Source organism: Bradysia coprophila (assembly GCF_014529535.1).
Source record: "Bradysia coprophila strain Holo2 chromosome X unlocalized genomic scaffold, BU_Bcop_v1 contig_39, whole genome shotgun sequence".
Taxonomy (NCBI): domain Eukaryota; kingdom Metazoa; phylum Arthropoda; class Insecta; order Diptera; family Sciaridae; genus Bradysia; species Bradysia coprophila.
This window is the reverse complement of record NW_023503329.1, coordinates 3217851-3230740: the sequence shown is the minus strand read 5'-3', so window position 1 is coordinate 3230740 and position 12890 is coordinate 3217851. Positions and strand designations below refer to the sequence as shown.

Genomic DNA, 12890 nt, shown 5'->3' with positions numbered 1-12890 from the left:
AAATATGTCTTCTAATTGTACATAATAGTATAAAGATGAGCAAAAAAATTTTTTTACTGAAAATTCTTTTTGGTGTGTATTTTATGTAACCCACTTCTGTTGAATCCATAACGTTATGTCCGAGACGATGTTTTATTTATTTGATTACAATTTCATTTCGGTCTCGTTTAACCTTTTGCATTTGAACATTAAAAGCTTTCGAAAGTATTTTACATTTTTTCGTGTGTAAACGATGTCAGTAAAAGTAGCTGCAAGCGCAAAATGATTTTAAGAAATTTAATTGGTGGAAAGCATGTTGGTGAATTGCAGTGAATTAATGACTAATATGGATAGTCCTTAGATATACTTTTTCTCGCTTTTAAGTAGCTCGACTCGACATTAAGTATAAGATACTTTTCTAGACAAAGTCTGATCCAATTAGTCCTATATGAAATATGAGATGCTTGACTTTTGTATTAAGCGATCATGAATCCACATAATTTGTAATCATTATGATGTACCTGAAGTTTCCTTTATCGCACACCTTTAAACGACTATAATCGTGTGACAAGGTCACAAGTCTTACACTGCAAAATAGCAGAATTTATGTTAACAAAATTGAAGTAAAAGATTTTGTAAAAAAAACACTAGATGATGCTAAACAAAAGAAGTAGTAGATTTCATTATTATATGGCGACATGTGATTTTAAGAGTTAAGAGATTAATATACTACCAGAACACTGAGATAATAAAATGAAAAATAGACGGGTACGTTTGTTTACTGGACTGTATTTGGTACAAGAAATAAATTTGTTTAAGAGATGCAATTTAAAAATTCGCCAAATACAGTGAACGACATCTCAAATGTCTCAATGTCATTTTTTTCGGAGAATGTCATTGTGAATTTGCAATGACACAATAAAATTCTCAGAAAAATTTGACAGTGAGACATTTGAGATGTCGTTCACTTTATGTCACGGATATAACACTCATTTCGTGATCATCATGTTTTCTGATTTGTAATTCTCATACTTTATTTGAAATAAATTTATATTTTCTGTAATGGATCGTATAATTTGGCTTAAAGTTTAGTGCTGGTGAAAATTTCGCAAATAAAAGAATTAAGGAAAATTTTAAGAGATCGTTTACACTGAGGACAGATGTTGTTGATCCTACTTAATGATACGTGTAATCAGGCCCGGACTGGCCATAGGGTGAATTCGTGGGATTCCCGATTGGCCTTTTGGATTTTTGTATGAAATTTTAATTTGTGGGCCTTTTTAAATTGAGTTACATGGAGCCCCCGATGGGCTTTTTCGAGCCAGTCCGGTATTGCGTGTAATACACTATTAATAAATATGTTGCTGGTACCTACGAATTACTTTGGGAAAAGAAAAGTACTTTTAAAGGCGCGGAAGAAACAGGGAAATGCTAATTCGAATTGCATCACCACATTAATTGTCTACGAACAATTATTTCGATTGCATAATTGGTTTTCATTTTATTTATTGTTTTGACGGTATCACTGTACGATCGTGTATTGTCTTTCCCGAATTATAATTACAAAAAAAAAATTATAAAGAGTAGAGATGCATTATTATGTTATTATAAAATGAAAAACGAAATTGTACAATGCGATAATGCTGCACGTTTCCAACAAAACAAAATACATTTTCCGTATCACAAACTAACTGTACCACGCGGTTTTTTTTTATTCTATCAATTCCATTCAGTTTCAAATTAATTCCATTAGACTCTTCTCTGTTTTTTTATTATTTTCAAACCAACAAAATTGAGTTATGTCTCACTCCAAACGTAATTGTTTATTTGATCCCATATAGATGTATTTTTCAACATTTTTTTTTTGCATTTTACATCAACGACCGTATGATTGTCATTGATAGGTCTATTTTTTTGTATTTTTTTTTAAATAAAAAGTTTAACATTATTTACTCGAACATTAATTCCAATAGTAGGTTACCTATGCGACCGTGCATATTTCTATAATCGGCATTATTATCACACAAAATAACAAATGTTTTTTTACGTTTTATATACCATACGCTGTATAAAAAAAAATTCAATTTTGTCATACTATTCTCCAGTGTACCATACCTACACTGTATACACAATCATGTACGTATGGTATATACTTATATCATGCATATTATGAAGAAAGAATGAGAACAACAACAAAAAACTATTCCAAATATAATCGGTCGTCAACATGTTTTTTTTTGTTTGTTTATATTCAGTGCAGATTAATGCATCGGGAATGTGTGTAATATATTGGGAAGAATTTTTCAATATCGGGGGATTAGGGTTTACAGTTGGCTTAAAAATGAACCGCAAAGGCAATAATTGCATTACAGGAACTTTACTTCAAAAAGATCAATTGATGGATTTTCTGATTTATCTATCATCGGCACATAGTGTACGATATATTACGTATCTTATCATACTCAATTGATACAGTCAAGTCTGAAAATCTTATCTTAAAACTGCGGAACTGTAGGTGTCGTTACGGTTAAATGCTTTTATCATTTTGTTTTAAATAACAAAAGTTAATGGGAAATGAAAGCGTTTTAAGTGGATGCAGTGAAGGACTTTAGAGGTAAACATTCATGTTTATGATAGATCTGTACCGGTGCTGTGGCAAATATAGCGATTTTAATGTACACTTCAATCACTTTACGTTTTTTTTACCTTAGAAAACTGTATGACTGGTCTACAGATTGTAAGAGAATATTTTTGAGGAATTGATTTGCTTGAATTTATAAATTTTTTGGTTCGATAGATTGATTGAGGAAATTGATTTAAACGTGACGTATTAATACGATTGGACAGTAGCAAGGAACGACACAAGAGGTATTCATTCGTACTTTCGTACATTTGACATCAGATATAGGGACTGTCCATAAAAGACGTCTAGATTTAGGGAGAGAGGTCGACAAAACCGGACAAAACAATGTTAAAGGTTAAGAAAAAAACATAGACTTAGGGAATGGGGACGGTCAAAAACTACCAAAAAAAGTCCGGAAGTCTTTTAACGAGTCAGGTCGAATTGAAATTATTAACAAACTGGGTGGTACTTATCGAGAGCTTATGAATTAAACTATTATAATGTGGTGTGGCGGGTGTGACCGAAACATTAACGCACATTCTATAAAGATGTAACGCGCACGTGTTACCCATAAGTTAAACGAAGTTAAATACACTTCATTCTGGTTCGTTTAGTTTTGTTAAAATCTTTTTCACAATTTTTTTTCCAATAAAACAACTGTGTGTGGACAGAAATTAATCCTCACATAAATTCCATCATGTGCGATGTATTTACCGTACAATTATAGTTGTGTAAATGTATGTAGATGGATATTGACCATAATCACATAGAAGTTTGTGCATTGAAAGGTAAATAACTGCCACAAATCATAGATGTACACTGTATGTACAATGTACACACTAACGTTACCATTTCAGATATATTATGACGATAAATTCGTAATGTCAACGATGATACCATAATTTTCATAAACATCAAACAAATGCATATGAAAGAGAATTATTTTCGTTTTGTGTGTATTTTTAATAGTTATGTCATAGTTTTTGCTGCTGCAAAGATACAAATTTGAAACTTTTATATCGTTCGGTAGTATAGATACCTAGACTGTGTATATTAAATATGCACGATTTGTTTTATCCATATTTATACATTAATAACTCGTTTGCTTATATTAAATTGTTTGTTTGTTTTAATAACATAATGCGTTGCACGTTAGCATAGTCCGGATATAGCTGACTGTTAATTAAATTCTGGGTGAAATCCTTTTTCAGATCAGGAAATTGAACATTCTTTAAGCTTCGTACGAAGATGCGAAAGTTGTCAACCGAGGCGAACTAGAGATTAACAACACATCGTTTGCGCAAAATTCCAGTTTAGGTACAAGTCAGGAACAAGAGTTTATGTATAGGAGGAGGATCCTCAATTTTTGCACGAGATGTTAATTGTCAACCCGAGGAGAGGCCTGTGAATGTTTTTTTTCCACTTCTTTTTCGGTGTAATAAAACGAACTTTCACTCATTTGTATACAAATTTTCACACGTTTTTCCAATTTTTGCATATTTTTCGGGAAAATAGAGAAATGTTCTGGAAAATATAGGAAAAATGAGGAAATAATAGGAAAACATCCATTGAATTAAGATTTATACTAAAATTTACTTCCAAAGCCTAAAGTTCTTATTCACTAACAATTACTGCAGGTTGCTGTAAGCCTAAAATTTGACTTATGAATGTTTACAGACCAAAAAAATATTAAAAAAACAACCAATTGAAGATGCGGCAAATAGCTTTGACATAGTACAAAACGTATATCCACCAATAAAATCTAAGATGACATTTTTCTACCATATCTCTAGATCCGATTCAAATAATTTCAATTATTCCACGTAGAATAAGAAGTCAGCAATAAGACATTATCGCAAAATGTTTTCGATTTAATCACAAATTTGAAAATTTTACGAAAATTGCACCAGTCTAAAGATTAATGCTTAGTTTCCCCTTACCAAAAAAGTACTCCGTGTGAGAGACAAAATTGAATTTTTTCATTTTTTTTCTTTGATTATTTGACAGCTCGCTCTCTCACGGCTCTCTCACGGAGTACACGGAGTACTTTTTGTTGAGTGGAGTAGACCCTTAAATCACAACTTTTATGATTTATCGCATGGCAGAAGTCAATTCAAAAGTTGTCGTTAATTTGAAAATGTCTTTTTTTCGGCGGAAACGCATTTATTTGAATGTGTGTGCACTTCCGCCGAAATAAATTAATTTTTTTATTGCTCAGTAGTGATAAGCTCTGAAACACGGGGCTGCTAATTATAGACCAAATAATAGCCTGAATATGAATAACAGTTCAGTCTAATGTAAGAAGAAAATTTATTAATTAACAGAAGCCGCTGGCGTTATCCATTTAATTTCATAGCGAGAATATATGGATCGAAATAAAACTAATATTTCCTCAGTTGGTGGTGTCATTCATAATTTTCTCAGAAGAATGCGAACATAGAAAAACATACTTAGTACCTCATTCACTCATTCTATTAAACGATTCGAAGCCAAGATACAATGGCGAAAAAAGCTTATGAAAGAAATACATATGTTGAATCGAACTGAACAAAGAAGTTAATTGCAAGAATTTCCAATCGCAAAAAGTTCACCAGTCGAACGATTTTACTTTTTTCTTTCAAAGAGTACTAGCTTCGGAAAGTTCACGTTACGGCTCGCCCTTAATCCGGCTAGTCATCTGAATAGTTTCCAGTTTCCCTTTATAACAGCAAAAATTGCAAACTTTATGTTAAAACAATTGAAGTAAAAGATTTTCAATGAAACATTTTAAATTGTTATATCCTCCCAGATATCTGAACTAATAAAATTGAAGACCGGTACGTTGCAACTGGACTGTATTTAATGCAGGAAATGCATTTGTTTCAGTGATGCAATTTATAAATTCGGCAAATTTGATGAGCTAAAGTGCACATTGTGCTAGAGCATTACTAAATACGAACAATAACATTCAAATCAATCAAATCGCATCGAGATTGAGTTAAATTTTACAACAACACGAAATAATTAAGCAACACATTGTTCTGGCTGGATTTTGTGTTATACTCTCCACCGTAATACAAAATGATTATTGTGTTCGCGTCGTTTATGAAATTATTTTTAGAATCGTTTATAATTTCCACTGTTCTCTGTGCCACCGTATAGCACTTCACATTTTAAACAATTTTCCGCAAATTATCACTTGTATAGATATTTTCTTGTATACGGGTTTTGTCGGTCTGTCGCTGCAATTAAAATAAATTTATATTTCTTGTTAATGTTGTTTCAAAACGGAATAATAATAATAATAATAAAAAGAAGAACACACAGGCGCATACACACCATACACACATCCAAACACACAGACATCGAGCTAATTCTAAATGATTGCGTTTGAAATTCATCAGGAATATATATAACTCTGACAGTGCATATAACTGAAAATTAAGTACATTTACAGCTAGAGGTAAAAAGATCTATCACACAAAGCAATTCTTCTTCAGCTTTGACTTTATTTCAAAAAGGGATTTCACCGTACATAGCGTTGAATCCATTCTGTTTCATTCGCTTTGTTGTCTTTTACTTCATTCGATTTATTATTAAGTAAACGAAACGAAAACTCAAAAGGCTAGTGGAGTTTTAAGTGGGATGTGTTGAGTACACATCACGTACATGTACATGTTAGTAGATATTGGATATTTTATTGGGTGTAATGCACACAAATTGTCTTGATAAGTTAGATGTATACTTTGCTGGGAAATGAGGGTGTTATGTGCGTGCATAAACTTCTTCTTTCTTTCTTTCTATCATTTACACCATTCAATTGTTCAATAAATAAACCATTGAAATGAGTTTAGTTAAGTGGCCATAGATTAAATTAGATAAATGAACAGCCTAACCCATAAAATTCGAATATGTTCTCCGAATTTTTGAGATTTTCCTTGAAAAACTATCGGTTTTATAATGTCTCTGTTCGTTGATTGTCTTTCGCTTGCTGCTATTCTAAAAATATATAACCACACACAACATGCGAGAGATATCAGTTTATCGTTACCTGCCACAAATTCAGAGATTATTTTCGTTTTATTATTCTGAAAAAATATTTTCTTCTGGCGAAAATTGAAAATATTCGGTAGTGAAGGAAAATTCATCGTCATCGGGTGTTGGTTCTGTCGTAGAAATAACACTGCCGACTTATGTATATAAAATATTAAATCTACCATAAATTCAAAAAAGTGCAGCAATAGTAAGCAGGGACGGTTTTTGGAAAGACATTTTACGGTATTTTACCAAATTATTATAAACTAAAAAAAAAAAAATCCAAAAACAATTTTCGGAAAATATAATACAATTTCTCTCTCATTTTCTCAAGCGTTAAGTTAAGTGGTAAACATTTTTCCGTTCTCAGTTGATTGTGAAACCAAAAAGATAAGTTCACTGATATTCTCTGGTCCTTCGCGAATGATGTTCTAATCAAATAAGATTGCGCAAGTAATTTTTCTTATTGGAAGCAAATATACCAATGTTTTTATGAAATTTTCCAACATTTGTGAGAATTTGCCATTAACAATTGAGTAGATCATTAATTGTAACATTAATCAAACAGCGAAACATCTACTCCTGTATGATCTACCCCAAGATCATCTACCCAAGATCCCGAAGATGTTGAGGAAAGGCATCGTCTACACGATAAGATGTAAAATGTGTTCGACGTTCTACATAGGAGAAACGAAGAGATGTTTTTGCACAAGAAAGAGAGAGCATGAATATGATATAAAGACGAAGTTTGTACCAGGCGACAAAACAGCATTGACAAGACACTGCCTTGAAAATGTAACTCATGAACCGGATATTTTTCCGAGAAAGAACTAAAAATTTTAGATCGTCAATCGGATTGGTATAGACGAAAGACTTTAGAAGCATGTTACATTTGGTTATACGGTGAATCGGCACAGAACTACAAATTGCATGCGAACTATTCCAATGTGATGAATTCATTCAAGCAACTTCATACGAGATAAAGTTTTCAACTGTTGCAACGCACTGTCTAGCGACAGTGCTTTGACTGTTGCCATCATCTGACAAGAGGATCATATCATGACGTAGTTTTGTTTTTGTTTTGTTGACAACCGTAGCTGTGATAATCGATTTGTTTACATAAGTCTGAGTCTTATTAGACCATAAGTTTCTATGTGATTTAATCGAAACTGATAAGAAAGGTGACTTGACCAGAATACTCTGTATTTAGCTTATATCCTTGCGATGTTATTTATGTTTATAGCTGAAGATGGATAACAAAATAACATCCGAAATATACTGAAAGGAAACAAGAAATTTTGCTTCTTTCATTCATGATCAACACTGATCCGAGCCGATCCAATCTCACAATCAACTCGAGAAAGTATTATTGTTAATTGTAAAGAATTTTGAGGAAAATTTTGCAAATTTTATCGAGTTATAGAAAAATATTTCCCCAAAAATATGTCCGCATATTGAACTGGAGTAGGAGTGAATTTTTGAATGATTTTCTTTTACAAGAAATTATCTTTGTTTCAATACACCAAAGACTTTCTGGCAGAAAGAATATAAATTTCTAGTATGAACTTTGAGGTTGGTTACTGGCTTCAGATTTTATAGAAACGATTTTCGGGCGTTTTTTTTAGATTAATACAAAAAAGTTCATTTTTTAGGAATTCCTAAACAATTTTATCTTTCTACAATTTCCATCCGCCATGTATATTATTTATGAGAGCAGCTTTGCTGAATGTTTTTTAAAAGATTGAAATCTATTATTTTGTTACAGAACTTAAGCGGCTACGTTTAAGAGCCAAATATCATTTTGACAATGCGCTGAAGTGTATCAACTGCAAAGGACAAATTTCATAAACTCGTTTAATAAATTCACCGGCTACATGAACCATTCTACTGTCTGTTCAGAATGGAAAACCTTTTTCTTGTTTGTGTTTTTGTGACACAGGTAACAGTAATTCAATTGAAAGTTTAACATATGTTCCAAGCCCCCAACTCCTTATCTCTCTCTCTTTCTACGTAAAATAAAAATCCCATAAAACTTTCACAAAAGTAAAATCATTAAGTGCATGTTCCTAATGGTTATAACAAATTGTAAAACATAAAAGAATAATAATAGAAAACACACTTTTATTTCGAGGAAGTTCTTACAATTTTTCTTTCATTTTTTTTTATTCGTGCAGCATATTCACGTCTACTTCAAACAAAACTTTTTCATGTTTCATTTTATTTTTATTTTTATAATACACTCTCATAAAAGCCAGACCAAACAAGTACACTTTGTGTTTTGATATGTCACCATATCTGTCAGATTTGGATGTAAAATGAACATCTGATACTGATGGTATTGCCTCTCTCGCTTTTGCTTTTAATTCAGTCTATTCGAGTTATTCGGCTTGTGTTTCCTGGTTGGAACAATGATTGATGAACCCGACCTCACTTGAAATATGCAAGTGAAATGATTTTCATTCTGTCAACGGTATGGGTTTTGTCGGTGAATATGTATTTAATTCCAATGGAACCTTAACATTCGAAGCTTTGAGCTGTCCACATGAAACCACACTTTTGATGGGATTTAATCATTTTTCTTAACTCTACGATGAAAAGTAAAAATTCCGTTAGCTTTTTGAGAAAAACGTTGCATTAAGCTCCATGATAAAATGTATGGGCCTCGTAATTGATTTACCTACTACACCGATTTTAGTCCTTACGATAAGAGCACTGCAGAGTAAAATAAACCAGGCAGGAGCGGTTCATTTTCGAAACGTCAAATAAGGGACCTAATACACTGGATGAAAATGAACTCAAATGAACACTGACATAAATTGAAAAAATTTATTCGCTACTAGATTATTCAGGTCCCTAGTCAAATCAGCGCTCCTGTCTGGTTAACTTTACTCTGTCGTGATAAGAGATATGACTCGTTTAAGAAGTCCATTTGATCCGAATACCATACTTTCTTCTAAATACTTTAACCGCTAAATTAAATACTGAAACAACCTACCAAGCGCGTTCAATGCTTTGAGAAACGCGTACTCGATGACAGACTGATTTCTCGTCCTTCGTGATTTCTATCACAGCCCTGCTTCTAGCATGAACATATAAAATATTTGGAGGCTGATGAAATCACAGTAGGCACTGCGTTTCTGTTGTACAGATAGATGACTTGCTTTCGTTGTATGAGTTAAAAAATACAATACAAACAATGCAAAGCGGTAGCTCGTATCACTAAAGCCTCCAAATTTGACACTTGTCAATTCAGTGTTCGTGCTAGTAGCAGTGCTGTGTTTCTATTCATTTTTAATGTCCTAGACATTATTTGAAACTGAATTTATCATTTTCCTACGTCCGCTTTCTCGTATTCACCTATTCAGCGAAAATCTCGGCACTCGATACTTCCCTACAAGGGTCAATAATCTACTACTAAAATGGAAAAAAATTGAATGAAGATCTGACATTTCTCTTTGTTTTTTCCATTCTGTGGACTGTTTGCTCGAATGGCTCGAATGTTACTATCACAAGAAAATCTAAATCATTTTCCAAGATAGAAAATAGTAGTTTTTAATGTGTTAATTTAGCGTTTATGATGATTCGGTAATCGTAAAAATTAAATTGATTATTATTATTGTGCCGCACAATCCGACAATAATATTTTTTAACGACTTCGGCTTGTGTATTGTATATACGTTTCTTTGTAACAGCGAGGTATATAAAATTATGAAAAACGAAAATTACTCTGTAAAAGTTGTTCTGAAAATGCTCCCCAAATACAAACACTATTAAAATAATTCTGTTCCATTATCTAGTAACGGTTCACGGAACGATTATTTCGTACACCAATACGTCGTTTTCAGGAAGTCATTAAAAACGAATCGTTATCGAATTCAGGTTTAATTCTAAGAAAACTAAATTTTTATAGATACCAATGACACGCACTATCCAAACTATTTCAAAGGATTATCTGAAGGCAGGCAATATTATTCCGAAGAATTAAAGTTACATGAGTTAGATATGAATGAGTATAAAGTCAGATATGAGTATACAGAGTCATAAAACTGGAAGCACAGCTGATTGAACATTAATCTCACTGTAGATAAACACATTTCTGACTTTACATTGTATATGGAACTATTCGTCTAATATCCGATGTTACTGTTCTTTGAACGATATTACCTGCAGCAGACGAATTCTCAGCTTCAGCATTTTTGAGAATACAATTGTTTGGAGTAGTTTCGGACTGAATACGGTTCCCAACCTACTGCTGGTTAACTCTTTTTGTAAATGCGGGAGTATTCAATCAATACATGTAGCAATTTCCCGGTAAACATTGAAAATATCACCTTTCTGATTCTTCATGAATTTTCTATTTTATCGAAGATTTAACTGTTTTATTATTTAAGCAGAAAGATTAATCGAAAACACCTTTCGACGTATCGATATATACATAATTTAAATCGTCTTAGCGATAAAATGTAATTTAATACTTGGAAAAAATTAATTATTTAAACGAAAATGAAATGAGCTTTTTAATTTGAATTTTAATTATTCACAGTTTTCAAATAAAAAACAAAGACCTTGTTAGTTTAGGAGTTAAAGAACTGTATGTGTGTATACGTGTGGCAGTGAAATGAAATATCCATGCAAGTAGGACCTAAGATTGGCTAAGACGAAACAAGGTCAGCGTACCAGTTTCCGGACATGTATGAGTCTCGGGCCACCTTTTGCTATTTCATTGATTATGTTTATGAATGGAAATAACTCATTGACTGATACACTGACTTCATCATACTCCTTTGCAGCAGCCGAATTTTTTTTTCTCACCAATACATATTCATTTACGCACTAGTGGGTAAAACTGACATTGGTTTAACCAATTTGGTTAATACTTGGTTCCTATTGCCATACACAAAAAATTGTTTTGTATTTAAAATGTCTGTAATTGCACTGCACTGGATTGAAGTAGACTGACAGATTAGAAAATAAATGAATGAAATCGGACTGTATACTCTATCGCAACTCCATACAAATTTTCCCTAATTTTGGAGAGCTTTGAAAAGCTTTCGAAAGCTTTGACCTTTTTTTGGATTCCATTTGAAAAGTGTGATATTTCAATAATTCCATTCAAAGCTCTTTAAAATCAGAGACACGAACGTTTTTTTAAGTAATACGGCAGCAAATAACCCAACATCACTGAAATTTTCTTCCGAATATTATTATTAGCATACTAAGGACCAATGGTATATTTTCAGTTAACGCTAATTTCTCACACAAATAATGTTGTAAATAAGTGTAGTTATCTCCTTGCAAAATACGTTGCAGCTATCCCTTATGTTATGTTCGGATTATAATAATTTTCGTTCCGTTCTTGTTTTTCGTTTCGTTCTTTTTTTTCGTCTTCTTCCACTTCCATACCAATAATATTGTTCAAGGGAGTACAGGCTCCACACGTTTAAAATCGATGACACAATTATTTTTAGTGAGAAAAAAGAAACATTTACCAGGCGAATTTAGTACAAATCCCTTTAAATTTTCCATGAGAATGTATCTGTTCGCGTTCTATATGTTACATAAACCTTTTTCGCGTTTTAAAAACTAGAGTTTATTTTCTTATGCAAAATTTTCCGTTGTTCGTAGTAGAGATATTAATGTTTGTGATACTGTTACTGAGGGAAGGAAATTCCTTCCTTTTATCTGCTGGTAATCGGCACATCGCAGTTATTATTATTATTATTTTCGTTATTATTTAAAGTTTGTTCAGTTAAATTATGATAACTGGGATACCTTCTCTGTCTTAAGTGGAATATACGGAAAAGACCCTCAGGAAATGGGAAAGATAACATTTTACTTAAATACAATGATGAGAATCTAAAACGCTTTATAGCCAACCCTAATATTTAATTTTCGCATTATAAATTGTTGGCTTGTTGGCATTTAAACTTTTTGTTCATTAGATTGTGGATTCAAGGTAAATAAATGAAACCAAATTAATATTGCACGATATTGAGACTTGGAATGTTATGAATTAAATTCTATATCAGATCATTACAAAATTTATATATATGGCATTTGGTCCTAGGGATGGATTCGTATAAACTTACACACAACATTTATATATTCCGTTATATCTACACTCTGATATAATATTCCAAAGTTATGATATTTAGCCAATATAAATCGGCAATAATTATCTCTGGGTGTTTCCGTTTCGTAAAACGACGTAAAGCGGTGTTTAGATTAAAGGAAAATAATATTTCATTTTTGTTTCACGGTTTAAGTGTTTCGC

The 12890-nt window shown here is 32.3% G+C and overlaps 1 protein-coding gene across 2 annotated transcripts in view; it reads left to right on the top strand.

Annotated features, from left to right (window-relative positions):
- Nucleotides 1-12890, top strand: part of LOC119069825 (octopamine receptor beta-2R-like) — a 133437-nt gene that overhangs the window by 15120 nt on the left and 105427 nt on the right. The gene's annotated exons all lie outside the window — the stretch shown is intronic.